General features: G+C 40.1%; 1 protein-coding gene across 1 annotated transcript in view; it reads right to left on the bottom strand.

Moving 5' to 3' along the window:
• Positions 1-16,304, bottom strand: part of LOC308081375 (NLR family CARD domain-containing protein 3-like) — a 189,015-nt gene that overhangs the window by 31,197 nt on the left and 141,514 nt on the right. The window lies entirely within an intron of this gene.

Genomic DNA, 16,304 nt, shown 5'->3' with positions numbered 1-16,304 from the left:
TAATACTTATACTGTAGTAATAACTACATGTTTCTTATCAATATAACATTTCTTTGAGCCTTGTTTAAAGTGTAGGCACCAGTACCTTGCTAAAGTGAGGTCATGTATCTCTCAAATACCCCCCAACTACTGTATGTCATATTAAGCTTCTGGTCATAATTATTCAATGGTGGAAGAACTACTCACATTTATTACTTCAGTAAAATCATCAATGCCACAATGTAGAACTACTCTGTTACAAGTAAAAGTCCAGAATTCAAAGTTTACTTGAGTAAAAGTATTGGCAACATATATACTAAAGTAATAAAAGTAAATATGAAGAATGTCCCCTTTCACGAGTTTGTATGACAATGTTTTGGAAAATAGCAGATCTACAAGCTCACAATGTGTACAAATCTACAAAGTACGTAACTAGTAACTAAAGTTTTCAAATAATTGTAATAAAGTATGGTGTAAGTATAATATTTGCTCTTCATTCAGTTTTTCAGTAGGACTTTTAGGGCTCTGTTATTGACATGAACGACTAAGCCCTTTGACAAAATAAATACATTTAATAACACAAATACATGATTTAATTACATTTTAATTAATTAAATCATAACTAGAAAAAGTGCTCCTCGGAGCACAGGTCTCCACCAGGTCAGGTAGGTTATTGTGGGCCAGCATTGTTCGGAATTCACCAATCAGGATGAAATATGCAGAAGGAGCGAGTGCATTTTACGGCAGCGGAACTGCCGCGGAACTGCCGGCAGTGACTGCCGGCAACTGTCGGTGGAGGAGCGGCAGCTGGCGGCAGTGACTGCCGGCGGTGCAGCGGAACTGCCGCGGAACTGCCGGTGGAGGAGCGGCAGCCTGCCGGCGGTGCAGCGGAACTGCCGCGGAACTGCCGGTGGAGGAGCGGCAGCAGTTTTGGACCATGACGGAGGCGCGCCGACTCAGTAGACCTTTTGGCCAAGGAGTCGCGCCCGAGCGCCTCCAGGCGCGAGTGCCCGCGATGACCGGCCGATGGTCTACTAGTCGACTAAGCGCCGTCCGAGTTATGTACCGATAGGCACAGAATCGTAAATAATATTGGTGGGGACTGCGTTTGCCCCACTGACTGCGTTACGCAGCACACTCCCAAAGCTGGCGCCGCCGGCAGCTCCGCGGAGCTGCTGCGGCAGCCGCCGCTGCCGGAAAATGCACTCGCTGTCCCTCGAAATATGACAAATCGGACGGAATAAAGAAAAAATAATTAATGTGATCATGTAAACCATAATTGAAATAAATAAAATGAAATGAAAAATGAAATACGTTGTTATGCATAATTAGAAACAATGTTATATACAGGGCAGGGCAATTTTGAAAGGGTGGAATTTGTTCTTCAACGTAGTGGGAATGTGCATGCCACTGCAATCGGACACAGGGTTCATGATTTGAGGCAATTTGTTCAAAACGGAGCACTCCTGCAAACTTTGGAAGCCAATCTTAGCCTATCAGGATGGAATATGAAAAATCTGAAAGACCTGTTTAGTTGAATGACTATAGAGATACTATGTACCGATTTGTGGGATTTTTGGACAAAATCTGTTGGAGTACTGTAAAAAAAAGAAATGGTTTAGCACAAATTGGCCTCCTGGTGGCCCTATAACAGGACCATGTGAGAAATTTGGGACTGAGGTTCTGAATTGGCATCCAGGGAGTGCGTGCGTCCAGTTTCACTGCGATCAAGCCAACGGTCCCGGATATTAGCTGTACACAGACAGAATGACACACGCACACACTCACACATGGAAGGACGGACGGACAGGGTGCCTTTCGGCCTGGCGAAGACAATGATGCAAAGGCTCTGTTATTGACATGAACGATTAAGCCCTTTGACAAATATATTGTATATATTTCATTGAGTTAATTTATTATAGAGTGACAGAGTGAAATGAGGCACGTTTGTCACACATCACTGGATGTGCTGAAATAATTTAATCTCTCTGTGACCTATGGTGACATTGTAATTATTTTGTTTTATTATTATTATTATTATTATTATTATTATTATTATTATTAATAATAATTTACTATACACCATTTATGGAAACTTTTAAGCTTTGAAACCACTTCACTCAAATCCACACAGCTATAATTATACGATTATGTTAAAGCTGTGAATAAAGAATAGAAATTAACAATATAAAGCATGTAGCCTACCTGGATGTGTGGAGCTGAAGGTGAAGCTGAAGGTGAAGGTGAAGCTGAGGCTGAAGCTGAAGGTGAAGGTGTCTGGTCGGCCATTGTGTGTTGTATTAATGAGTTGGACTGGAGAAACAGCAGGTAAACAACCTGTATGACAAAATCATATCAGTTACTTTAACTCTGAGTGGAATAATACACGTATTATTCAATTCAATGTTACACACACTCAGAGAGAGAAAAATACATGACATAACTATAAAAAGTGCTTCTCGGAGCACAGGTCTCCGGCAGGTCAGGTAGGTTATTGTGGGCCAGCAATGTTCGGAATTCACCAATCAGGATGGAATATGAAAAATCGGACGGAACTGTCTTGATCACTTGACTATAGAGATAAGGGCCCTGATGTATCAATGGAGTGTAAAAAACAGCTTATTTTTCGCTATAGAATTGCCCTGTACGCCAACGTCCAAGTGAGATTTATCAAAGGATCCTCCTATACAGCCAATCCTAGCATACATTTGGTCGGAGCTTTGATAAATGCCACGGCTGAAACCGACCGGCATTTAAATAACACGCCCTCTCTCTGTTGTTGAGACGCCTCGATTTTAAGACATGAAGAACCAGAATACGACCAGACAACGCCTGGAAAACCAATAAGAAAGAGTTTTCCCCGCCTGCCTCGCTGCCTGTCAAGTCAAACGCGCACACACACACACACACACACACAGGAGCGACTCAAACCTACTTAGTGACGCCGTTGTCACGCACGGATACAAATACACATTTACAGTGTGTCTGTATCCTGTAACGGTCAAATCTTTGTCAAGTAGCCTACATGAATGACACCAATCACATCGCCATGAATGGAATACGTTTGTACATTAATGTATTTAACCCATACCGAGCAGTGCGCGTTCGAGTTACACTAAAATAAAACAGTCATGTATTCCCTGTGAGACTCGGGCTGCAGTCAGTCCAGTGTCGCCACGTTAATGAGAGATAGCCTGGAGAGGCACTCATAATCTGAACGTTTATGGAGTGATGAATGAATGCATAAAAATGAATGCATGAAGGCTGGTGTGTGTTAGGAAGGTTAAATGTCCGATCTCCCGGTGGCCCAAATAAATCCACAGCGTGAAGAATCACCTGCGCTGGACACAGGTTTGGAGCGTCGGGTTCTTATGCCCAGGTTGTACATAACTCCATAGGAGACGCTACTGTAAGTATGGAGACCTCACTGTCCATGAAAAGATAACAGCGGCGGGCCGTGCCAGTCCCCAAAATGCTCTGCATAAGCGCTCGTATATTTTGAAAATAGCAGATCTACAAGCTCACAACGCGTTGCAATGCGACGCGTAGTGAGCTTGTAGATCACACGTAGTGAGCCCTCAGACCTGACGTGAGATCTGAGCGGGCCGTACACTGAAGTCAACGTCACAATAGATTGATAAATGCCGAAAGTTGCGGTGATCTTGCCGTACGCCCATTATTTGGTCTACACCACGTTGATAAATGAGGGCCAATGTGTACCGATTTGCATGATGTTTGGACACAATTTATATGAGTAATATATATAAAAAAAGAAGTTTTGCTAAAATCGGCCTCCTGGTGGCGCTATAATGGTAGCATTGTTCCTCAACATAGTGCGAATATGCGTGCAAAGTTTCACCGCAATCGGATGCTGCGTTCATGATTTGTTGCATTTTGTTCAAAACTGGCCACTCCTCTTGAACTCCACTTGAAAAACGTTTTCAAATAGTTAAATAGCCGATCTACAAGTTCACAACGTGTCGATGTAGATCGGCTAGTTGAACTATTTGAAAATGTTTTTTTTTAAATAGTTACAAATGGCAAAGAAGTTGGTGGTTATAAGGCATTGGCGAAAAAATAGGGCCCACAAAGTTTTACACAGATCGATGCAGTTATAGGTAAAAACACAAATCAGCCTGCTATAGCGCCACCATGAGGCTGATTAAAAAAATGCCAAATTTTTTCCTCGGCCTAGTGGGAATATGCGTGCTAAATTTCACAGAAATTGCATGCTGTGTTTGAGGCATTTTGTTAAAAACGGAGCAATCCTGCAAACTTTAAAAACATTCTTAGCCAATCAGGATGGAATATGAAAAATCTGAAAGAAACTGTGTACCGATTTGCGGGATTTTTGGACAAATCCTGTAGGAGTACTGTAAAAAAAAATTGTTGCAAAAAGCGGCCTCCTGGTGGACAGGCCCATGTGAAAAATGTGGGTTAGAGGTTCTGCTCTGGCATCCAGGGAGTGTGTGTGCACAGTTTCACTGCCATCAAGCCAACAGTGCCAACGGTCCACAGACAGAATGACACACGCACATGGAAGGACGGACGGACAGGGTGCAAAAACATACTCTCTCGCCTTTCGGCCTGGTGGAGACAATTAGGTATATAGAAAGAAGGTAGGGTCATCTACGTCATTTTCGCTATCACGCAATTCCAGCCGGCAGATTCGTCGCACCAATCATTTTTATGTCATTGACCTTCAAATTAATATGCATAATTGTCCCTAACCCCCATCTGAAAATGTTTTGTGCCAGGGAGCCCCGTACCAGATTTGTGTTGTTAGTGTTTCCAAAATCCTCAAATATTTCACATTTTACTTTACTTTTTTTTTAAATAGCAGATCTACAAGCTCACAACGTCGCTTGTAGATCGGCTATTTTTAATGTATACAGTATAAAGGTTTAAAGTGCTCATATAATAGCCTAGTGCAGGTCTTCAACAAGGGTCCGCGACCCCTAGGGGGTCCGCGAGGTAGCCTACTGCAGGGGGTCCGCGAAATTGTTGCTTGATTAGACAATTAAAAAAAATATATATATAAAAAATATATATATATATATATATTATTTTTTTCAAAACAAAATCCATTTGTCTTCATATATTTTTAAACATTTTCCACATTTAGCCTATGTATTAAATAAATCATGATTTTGTCCATTTTGAATAGCTTGTATACATGATTATTGTGCAATTGACAGATATTGTTGTTCTCAGTTAATAAGGTGTTTATAAATGGGGCTTTGAGCAGCTGGTGGGCAGTAATGTTTTTCGGAAGTGTAGTTCTTTGACTAGTGCTATTTGTACAAGTGAGAACAGAGGAATAACACTACTAACTCATCATGAAAACATTATACATGTGCAATATTATCCAGCAATATGAAAACATTAGTGCACCTTGACGAAATGAAAACACCATTACATTGTTACATTGTTAACCACATGAACCCCAGCATGGGGGGAATATAGGCCAAACATAGCCGATTTACAAGCTCACAACGTGTCACGCTGCGACGCATTGTGAGCTTGTAGATCGACTATTTTTGGCACAGAGATTTGGTGTTGACAGAAAAAAGCGTCCAAGAAATGCAGGTCAGTTTTTACTGAGAATAGAGGGTTTAAGTTAGGCTACATTACATCAATAATTATGAATGACAGATTCATATGAATTCAAATGTTTTGCCGCTAGATGGCGACCTAAGACCATATAATGGAGCATTGTATGTTAAGCAGAGACTCCTTCATAATAAGTCATGGAAGTTATTAATAATAACTTCCAGCAAACGTATATTTTAATGTTAATGTTAACTTATTAACCTGTGTCCTGTGTTCTCTACACTGTGGTAAACTATCATCCAGCAGTGATAGACACCAACCAATAGGACAGAGCTTGTAGTTTTCTTGCAGCCAGAACAAACACAACACATGCATAAATGTAAACGTCCTTATTTATTTGTGGTGAATGGCCTGAATACTTTGCACTGTTTAGTTTATCTCATCTGAATATCTTATGTGAACACAATTAAGAATAGCAGAATAATACATTAAATTACTGTTTGTTGATGTGGCCAACAAGACCAACGTTATTTTGGTCTTGTTTTAGTTTGTTTAAATGTGTTTTCTTTATTGCTTGTCAGAATTAACTTAAATGATAAATGATTTTTTTAAATGTTTTATTTTACCTTACTTATATATTTTATGCTCGAACATACTGCTGTTCAGCACTTTGTAACTCATGTTTTGAAAAGTGCTATATAAATAAAGTTATTATTTTATTATTATGTAGCCTACTTAAACCCTCTATTCTCAGTGAAAATAGACTTACATTTCTTGGACGCTCAACCCCAAATCTTTTTTTACCAAAAATAGCCGATCTACAAGCTCACAACGCTTCGTGCTGCTACGCGTTGTGAGCTTGTAGATCGGCTATTTTTAGCTTATGTTCCCCCATATGCCGGGGTTCATGTGGTTAATGCTATTCATATAATAACATAATTGTGTTTTCATTTGGTCAAGGTGCACTAATGTTTTCATATTGCTGGATAATATGGATAATATTAATATCTTATATTGCACATGTATAAAGTTTTCATGATGCGTTAGTAGTGTTATTGCTCTGTCCTCACTTGTACAAATAGCACTAGTCAAAGAACTACACAAAACAAGCCCAAAATATGGCCATATATTCATAATAAAAATATTAGATGCATATATCATTATAATGACTATGTAGGTCTATAATAATGTATGTTTTGGTTATGTATTATAACATTACACACTTACTTGAACTGTCAGTCAATATGATTGACACTCCTCCCCAAAGCCACAGTGTCTCAGTATTTTCCCCAGAACTCTGGAAAAAAACAAGACAAAAGTCTCACTATTTAAGCAGACTTGGCAACACTGGTTAAGACTATGAAGATTGTTTAGCATTTCTTCAATAATAGTAATGATAATAATAATAATAATAATAATATTTGTGTTGCAGTATAGTAGGATGAGTGAAGACTGAGAGAAGCTTGTTTGAGAAAACACAGCCCCCTCACATATTAGAAGAACAATATCAGTCACTATAGCAGAGACGTGTGTTTTAATGAGTCTAACATTCATTAGAAGAACAATATCAGTCACTAGAAGCAGAGACGTGTGTTTTCATGAGTCTAACATTCATTAGAAGGACAATATCAGTAACTAGAAGCAGAGACGTGTGTTTTAATGAGTCTAACATTCATTAGAAGAACAATATCAGTCACTAGAAGCAGAGAAGTGTGTTTTAATGAGTCTAACATTCATTAGAAGGACAATATCAGTCACTAGAAGCAGAGACGTGTTGTAATGAGTCTAACATTCATTAGAAGGACAATATCAGTCACTAGAAGCAGCGACGTGTGTTTTAATGAGTCTAACATTCATTAGAAGGACAATATCAGTCACTAGAAGCAGAGACGTGTGTTTTAATGAGTCTAACATTCATTAGAAGGACAATATCAGTAACCAGAAGCAGAGATGTGTGTTTTAATGAATATAACATGATTAAAATGGAGTTTGAAGTTACAATGGGTTTGTATAGGAAGGGGCGTGTCTGATAAAATGAATATCAAATATGTAAATATTGAATCAAGCAACTTATAAACTGTGAAACACAGAAGCCTGAGTCGACGTTAAAATGATCCTAAACATGTTTGAAAGAGAAATAGTTTAGATAAGTTGTAACTGTTGCTTGTATTAACTGTTAAGTTCTCTTATAATAATATACTGTCTGTCTGTCTGTCTGTCTGTCTGTCTGTCTGTGGGCAGACACACACCTTCACTGATGTAGTATCTGATCTGAACCAAATGGACCCTTACAGGTCTGTAACTCTGAGAGTGTAACAAATAGAACACATGTACACATGGAACACATGTACACAAATAGAACACATTTGAAACAGTTGCGTGCATTAATATGAGGATAAAGGAAACATTCAGTCTAAATATCCAGTTTGATAACAACTTGAAGACAACTACTGTGCCAGATAATCACCAAGAGAGTAAAAAAAGAAAAAAAACGTTACAGTCATCATTCAGTCCGACTTCACTGTAGCCTATAGTAGCCTTTTCATAAATTGTATTTGTATTAGGCTGTCCTGAAAGTTTATAATATTTAGAGAAATGTAAAGTTTCAAATACAAAAGTAGTGGTAGTAGTTGTGAATTACTGGACATTTAGAGTGAATGTTTCCTTTATCCTCATCTTGCGCTAATGCACGCAACTGTTTCACCAGGTTTTATTTGTGTTGTTTCTCATAAGCGTGCATCTGTTGTCTGTCAACAACACAGAAGTCTGTGCCTTGACTTCAGTGCGCTGACTCTCTCCCCACCCGCCCCCCCACCCCCGCCCCCTTGCGCTTCAACTACACACCAAAAAGCCGGTCGCCATGCAGACAGACAGACAGACAGACAGACAGACAGACAGACAGATATGGGGATTAGACTGATAACCTCGTCCCATTGGCTACTGTAAACGCCAGTCAATATGTGTGACATGTCCCGCCCTAGCTGTTGCCAGGCAACATGTCTGCTCAGTGTGTTGAAACTAAGCTCACTTCCTGTTGTCTGTGATGACAGGAAGCAGCTTCTCTACAGTCAGCCTAGCGGGCCGGGCAGACGCCATTGACGCGCATGGGAGCCAAAATGTGTGACACTGTATAATGTTATTGAGGGTCTAAACAGAGGCATGTATAGTTTCTGGCTGTGTTGCCAGATTCTGTGAGAGATATATGCAACCAGGTCTAGGAAAACATGACCAAAAGAAGCAACTAGGTCACTAGGCCATTATGAGCATTTTAAACCTATACTGTATACATTAAAATAGAGAGAGAGAGATCACTCTAGATCCTCAGATGGTGTGGATGATGAGATGAGGAAGCCCTTTCTTTAGTGAGCGGGCTATCGTAGCCTATTAAAGTGTTGGTAGCTATCATAGCCTATTAAAGGGCCGGTAGCTATCATAGCCTATTAAAGGGTTGGTAGCTATCATAGCCTATTAAAGGGCTGGTAGCTATCATAGCCTATTAAAGGGCTGGTAGCTATCATAGCCTATTAAAGGGCTGGTAGCTATCATAGCCTATTAAAGGGCTGGTAGCTATCATAGCCTATTAAAGGGCTGGTAGCTATCATAGCCTATTAAAGGGTTGGTAGCTATCATAGCCTATTAAAGGGCTGGTAGCTATCATAGCCTATTAAAGGGCTGGTAGCTATCGTAGCCTATTAAAGGGCTGGTAGCTATCATAGCCTATTAAAGAGCTGGTAGCTATCGTAGCCTATTAAAGGGCTGGTAGCTATCGTAGCCTATTAAAGGGCTGGTAGCTATCGTAGCCTATTAAAGGGCTGGTATCCTAGCCTATTAAAGGGCTGGAAGCTATCGTAGCCTATTAAAGGGCTGGTAGCTATCCTAGCCTATTAAAGGGCTGGTAGCTATCCTAGCCTATTAAAGGGCTGGTAGCTATCCTAGCCTATTAAAGGGCTGGTAGCTATCGTAGCCTATTAAAGGGCTGGTATCCTAGCCTATTAAAGGGCTGGAAGCTATCGTAGCCTATTAAAGGGCTGGTAGCTATCCTAGCCTATTAAAGGGCTGGTAGCTATCCTAGCCTATTAAAGGGCTGGTAGCTATCCTAGCCTATTAAAGGGCTAGTAGCTATCCTAGCCTATTAAAGGGCCGGTAGCTATCCTAGCCTATTAAAGGGCCGGTAGCTATCCTAGCCTATTAAAGGGCCGGTAGCTATCGTAGACTATTAAAGGGCCGGTAGCTATCCTAGCCTATTAAAGGGCCGGTAGCTATCCTAGCCTATTAAAGGGCTGGTTGCTATCGTAGGCTATTAAAGGGCTGGTATCCTAGCCTATTAAAGGGCTGGAAGCTATCGTAGCCTATTAAAGGGCTGGAAGCTATCGTAGCCTATTAAAGGGCTGGTAGCTATCCTAGCCTATTAAAGGGCTGGTAGCTATCCTAGCCTATTAAAGGGCTAGTAGCTATCCTAGCCTATTAAAGGGCTGGTAGCTATCGTAGCCTATTAAAGGGCTGGTAGCTATCGTAGCCTATTAAAGGGCTGGTAGCTATCCTAGCCTATTAAAGGGCTAGTAGCTATCGTAGCCTATTAAAGGGCTGGTAGCTTGATGGCTGTATCACACTTCTGGTTCTTCTAACCATAACCCTTGGTCTTGGGTTGAGCAATGGTTCTGATTTAATGTAGGAAATGATTCCTAGAGAACGGTGGTTGTGATGTCATGATGTGACATCACATCCTGCTCCTAATAAGGTGGTTCTCCACTAAGCATCAGGGGCGGCCATAGCTGAGTGGTTAGTGAGCCCGCCTAGGGAGCCAGAGGCCCTGGTTGCCCCAGGTACGATTCCAGGCCACACCAGCATATGTGTTGATGAAATGAAATGTGTCCCTGAGCAAGACTCTTAACCCCTAATTGCTCACAGGCCCTCATTGAAAACAAGCCCGCAAGGACTTTCATGAACGTCCTGTTAAAAGGAATTATCCTATCCTTATCCTAACCATGGAAACACTTGTAATGTATTTTATTTTATAAATGTGGACACGCACAGATACAACAGATTTACAAACAGTCACGCAATACAACCTCTTCACACGCCTCACGCCACACTTGCCATTTCACACGCTTTTTACCCACTCTCACTACTTTATAATATTATTTTTATCATATATTGTCTGTATTGACTGTTATGTTACTGAGGTTCAGTCATCACAACATTTTTTTATCATGACTACTAATATAGTAGTAGTATTAATACTTAATGATAGGCAAACATATGTTTTACTTTAGTCATCTTCATTTAATTTTAGATGGTGGTCAGCCACAAACACAGTCACAACTGGCCAATAAAAAAAAGATACCGGTTCTGTTCAGAATTTGTCCTCTCATGTCTTTCCACAAATTAATAGAAAAAGATCAATAGTGTGCTCGATAAAAGCTCGGCTCAACAAGCAGGATCGATAAGGTGCTCATTATCAATAAGAAATAACAAGCTCCATCCCTAGAAATGAACATCAACAAATCCAAACTGCGCTCACAGTTGACACATGGACATCTAAATGACATTATGAAAGTTACTACTGCTCAGAACCTGGTCCCTGATGTTGACAGGTTAGTTAAAGCAAAGAGATGTCAGGTAGCCTACATCCTTTTTTTGTAAAAAAAAAAAAAAAAGGATGTCGTTTTGACCTGAGCTTTTACTGTTGGGTTATTTTTTTCTATACTAAAACCGCAAAAAAGACTGAACTGAGTTCATTGTCTGAGTTGCATTGCTAAAAGTAGGCCTAAAAAAAATATGTTGTGTACTGTAGCTATTTACTGAAAATATGTATAATTTTTTTATAATCCAGCAATCCATCTTCAACCGCTTATCCGGAGCCGGGTCGCGGGGGCAACAGATCCCGAGGCGTTCCCAGGCCAGTGTGGAGATGTAATCCCCCCATCTGGTCCTTGGTCTGCCCCGGGGTCTCCTTCCAGTGGGACGTGCAATAATTAATTCATAATTCATGTATATATAATCTTCATAATAACATTTTTTAAAGTGATATACCGGAGTTATAGCAGTGACTGAGACAACAGACTGAAAAACAATGATGTATAATTGAATGTGCATGAGCGCAAATGCGTGTCTCTGTGTCTGCGTGCCCAGTCTGCCCTCAAGTCACTTTTTGACCAATGCGGCCCAGACCCCAAAATGAGTTCGACAAGCCTGCTAAATGTATACTAATGGACTCCTACTGTGTCATAGGGTCTATTCCAATGTGCTGCACATTTTAAAACAATAGTATGTCTGCATTAACTATGCAGACATAGTTTGCATAACAAGTAAAACAATTTCAGAAAACAAGTTTTCTGAAATATATTTAAATATGCAAATTAGGCATTACGAAAATATGCCCGAATTTGTATATCTTTCCAGAATCAACATTGGAACATTGGACAAAGCCAGAGTCAACATTCTTACTTCATTTTGTTAAGATGTTGGAGTCAAAGGTTTTTAATGAGGGAATATTCAATATCTGGCTCAATTTTGGGGCTCTGGCTCATGGACTAAATGCCTAATTTGCATATTTAAATATACAATTTCAGAAAACTTGTAATACGATAAATTATTGTCTTCATGTAAGTAATCAACTCAGGAAGTTTCATTATGATAACTATTTTTTAAATGTTGTAATTTTTTTCACCTGTCATGTACGTATGGGGAAAATAACTAAATGTGTGATAACTATGAAAAAGCTGCTCCTGTGGAAAGGTTATCATATATTTATTTACTCGTATTGACCCTATGAACAGTTTAATATAGGTATGGTTTTGCCCACTCTTTCGATAATCATTGCTCAATGTTGGGGCTCTGGCTCATGGACTAATGACACCTATCAATCATCAAGCTCTGCTCCTCCCCTCCCCTCCCCTCTCCATATACAACATGGGTGGAGATTGACTCCTCGTCATGGGTGGAGATTGTGTTGATAATTATTTTTAAAATATCTCAATATGTATTGGACAGAACTAGAATAAATCTCCTTATTTCTGACCAAACAGTAAAAGATGAAGAGGACAAACACAGTCTAGTGTTCTATGATGTTATCTGTGATCAAAGTTAGGAGCCCTGGCATCAAACTAGTGACACTGCATTCCTTTAGATGCCGTCAAACCTTCATAAATCTGTCATCATGTACTTATCTGTTTCCATTGTTAGTTGATCTTCTCTTACATCACACCTACTCATGGTCAAAGACTTTGTCATCAACATAGAAAACCTGTTCACCTTCATGAAACCACAACTATTTGATCTGATCTCCTCCTGTCCTCACACCGCCACGTGTTGTGAGCTTGTAGATCAGCTGTAAGTCAGGCATAACTCTACCTCTGAATGCATGATAGAACCATAGCCTTATGTAAGTGTACCAGGGAATGTTTCTATTCTAATAGACCTACTGTACTTTAAATAAGGCTGATGACACAATGGTTCATTGTACTGGTGAGAGAATAGAGGCAGAAACGTGGATTATAAAACCATAATGACATCATTATTTAAACAGGATGCATCCAGTGGGTTCAAACGTGTAGCTCAACAATAAAATACTATACATAATAGTAATAATAATAACAATACTGTCTATGGGCGTTGGACACCAGGGCTGAGGCCTACCCACACCCACTTATCTTTTCAACTCCTCACAGCAGACATGTTGTGAGTTTGTAAATGTGTATTTGTATCTGTGCGTGACAACGGCGTCACTAAGTAAGTTTCAGCCGCTCCTACATTCTGAACATTCTTCTAGTCTGACATGACACCGTGTGTGTGTGTGTGTGTGTGTGTGTGTGTGTGTGTGTGTGTGTGTGTGTGTGTGTGTGTGTGTGTGTGGAGATAGACAGGAACGGCCACAAACGTCACATCCGGTTTTAGTGTGGGGGAGAACTGAATGATCTGCCTCATAGAGTTACATTAAGTTACATCGTACACAATCGTTTGGATCACTTTCAGAGCGATTTTATGGACGATAGAAACATTGACAAAAACAAACCCATCAAAAGGACATCTGGAACGCAATCGTTCACTCGCCCTCAGAAAGTTGACTTATTATTTGGGTATATGAGAATAAAAAGACCACATATTGCCAATCTATGAGCTCACGTGTGTGAACGCGACACGTTGTTGTGACTGTGTGCTAGATTGGCAATTTTTGGTTTATGTTCCCCCCAGAATATGGAAGCTGGGGCTCAAGTGGTTTATAATCAGACTCAGATTATTCTTATAGCTTAATGCATGCGTCAGGTTTCAGCAGAAGCACCACTTAGATCAGAGATCTGTTTCCCTCTCTCCATCTCCTGCTCCGTCTGAATACCAGAACGGTCGCCCCAAAACACAGTCACCCCGGGGTTATTCCGGCTGTATTCACCTGGTATTCCTAAACGTAACCTCAGTAAACTATGCCAAAACCAACCTTATTCTGAAACGTAACCTCAGTAAACTATGCCAAAACATATCCTTATTCCTAAACTGAACCTCAGTAAACTATGCCAAAACATAACCTTATTCCTAAACTGAACCTCAGTAAACTATGCCAAAACATGACCTTATTCCTAAACTGAACCTCGGTAAAACTATGCCAAAACATAACCTTATTCTTAAACTGAACCTCGGTAAAACTATGCCAAAACATAACCTTATTCTTAAACTGAACCTCGGTAAAACTATGCCAAAACATGACCTTATTCCTAAACTGAACCTCGGTAAAACTATGCCAAAACATAACCTTATTCCTAAACTGAACCTCGGTAAAACTATGCCTAACCCTAAAGTTATTTCTAACCTTATCCTCAGTAAAACGAATACAACAATACAAGAACCTCTGGTCGGCGGGGAAAAAATGGGGGCAAGCGTTTTTGGGCGAGTGTTCCGGTTGCCCTCCATCTCCCTCCGTGTTACAAAACATGTTTACATATGCACAGTGTTTAATCGCCTGGTAGAGACACTATTACAAGATATGATCAATTAAACTGACCATAATATCAAAACCCAACAGCCATTAAGTCATCAATAATGTTTATAGTGAATTCAAAGTAGTTTAGAGACCAGAGTTTTGTGACCGGCAGGTATAGACGCCATTATTGCTTGGCGAAGTGTGCTATTTAATATCATGCAGCAGGATTTACACACTGCTTTAGCTCCGTATTCATTGCCATGTTTTAAACTGTGTTTTCTGTAGGTGTGAAACGAGGATAGGCTTGGGTTTGGCTTGTGTTGTGTGTAAATCCCTGCATGTTGATAACTGCGCACTTCCCAACTCTAATATGGCGTCGATACTGTCTCCTGTACTTTGAATTCACTAAAACGTGTTCTATAAACAAGTTTAATTGATCATATCTATAGAAAATGTAATAGTGTCTCTTACCAGCTAGGCGATTAAATCAGATAACCTCAGGCCATTGTGTTGTGTTGGATCCTCTGTCCAGTAAAGGATAATATTCCAATCAAACTCTTGTTTAATTTGCTAATGTAGCGTTCCTTGTCGAGTGGCAACACAGTTCTGTGCCTGTGATCTGGCAAGCCATGACGCCTGCTGTTTAAATTAGTATACTTTTACAGCATATGAGTTTGAAAACCCCACATCCCACTGTCTACCAGCTGGAGTGACATGGCCCCTCCCATGCAGTACTCCTTCACTGACAAACATAACTGACTCTTATCAATCATCCAGCTCTGCTCTGCTCTCCTCTCCTCTCCTCTCCTCTCCCTTCCTCTACTCTCCTCTCCTCTCCTCATCATATACAACATGGGAGGAGATGGTGTTGATAATTATGTTCTAAATATCTCAATATGTATTGGACAGAACTAGAATAAATCAAATAAAGCATTTTGATTGAAGTGATTTTTAACAATGTGATTAAAGCTGAGATGCTGATCCATATTTATCTTTAATATTTACACATCACTCAACTCTCCTAAAATGACTCATAATGTAAACGATACACAACCCAGGATGAATATGAATATAAATCATGTTGTTCATTTATTCCATATTTTACATTCCAAGCACATAAAGTCTTACCGTGTTCTTGTGTTGTAAGAAGTGTGTAGAGTGTCAGATGATTGGATACAGGATCTGTCAATAAAGACAACATATTATCAGTAGAGATTGTGATTGGTTTAGAGCTCTGATCCATTCAGGTAGACATGACACACGGATAACATGTACAAAGTTTATCAATAAGTCAAAACAACTGGTGTAAAAATATAGTGAAGCAACACTAATGCATTCAGCCTGGAGTTGAACATACAGTTATATAAACATGTCAGATATACATTATTCCATGTGAAAGGCTTTGCTGAATGTGTGCAGTGGGTCCTTGATCCACCTTCATACAACATACATGTTTATCATGACAGACAGTTACTGAGGTTCAGACATCACTACTTATTTATAATGATAAATAAAGATAATTTTTATCATGATAGTAGACTGTTATGATGTTACTGAGGTTCAGACATCACTACTTATTTATAACTAGACTAGGCCCGATCCGAGGTTGGTCCAGACAGCATTGGCCTAGTCACTCTGCACACACGTCCGGCCCCTCTGGACTCTCCTCTCCTCTCCTCTCCTCTCCGCTCCTCTCCTCTCCTCTCCTCTCCTCCCTCCCCGCTTTGCTTTGCGGCCCTAACCTCTAGTCCCAACCTCCCAACCTCCCTACCTAGACCGCCTGTACTGTGGGTAACCATGGCCATCATGAGGCAGTCGAGTGTTGTCACAGAAGTCTTTAGGGAAGCTGTTATTGACC

This window comes from Gymnoscopelus braueri (genome assembly GCF_963280865.1).
Source record: "Gymnoscopelus braueri genome assembly, contig: SCAFFOLD_42, whole genome shotgun sequence".
Lineage (NCBI taxonomy): Eukaryota > Metazoa > Chordata > Actinopteri > Myctophiformes > Myctophidae > Gymnoscopelus > Gymnoscopelus braueri.
This window is presented reverse-complemented; position numbering and strand designations above follow the sequence as displayed.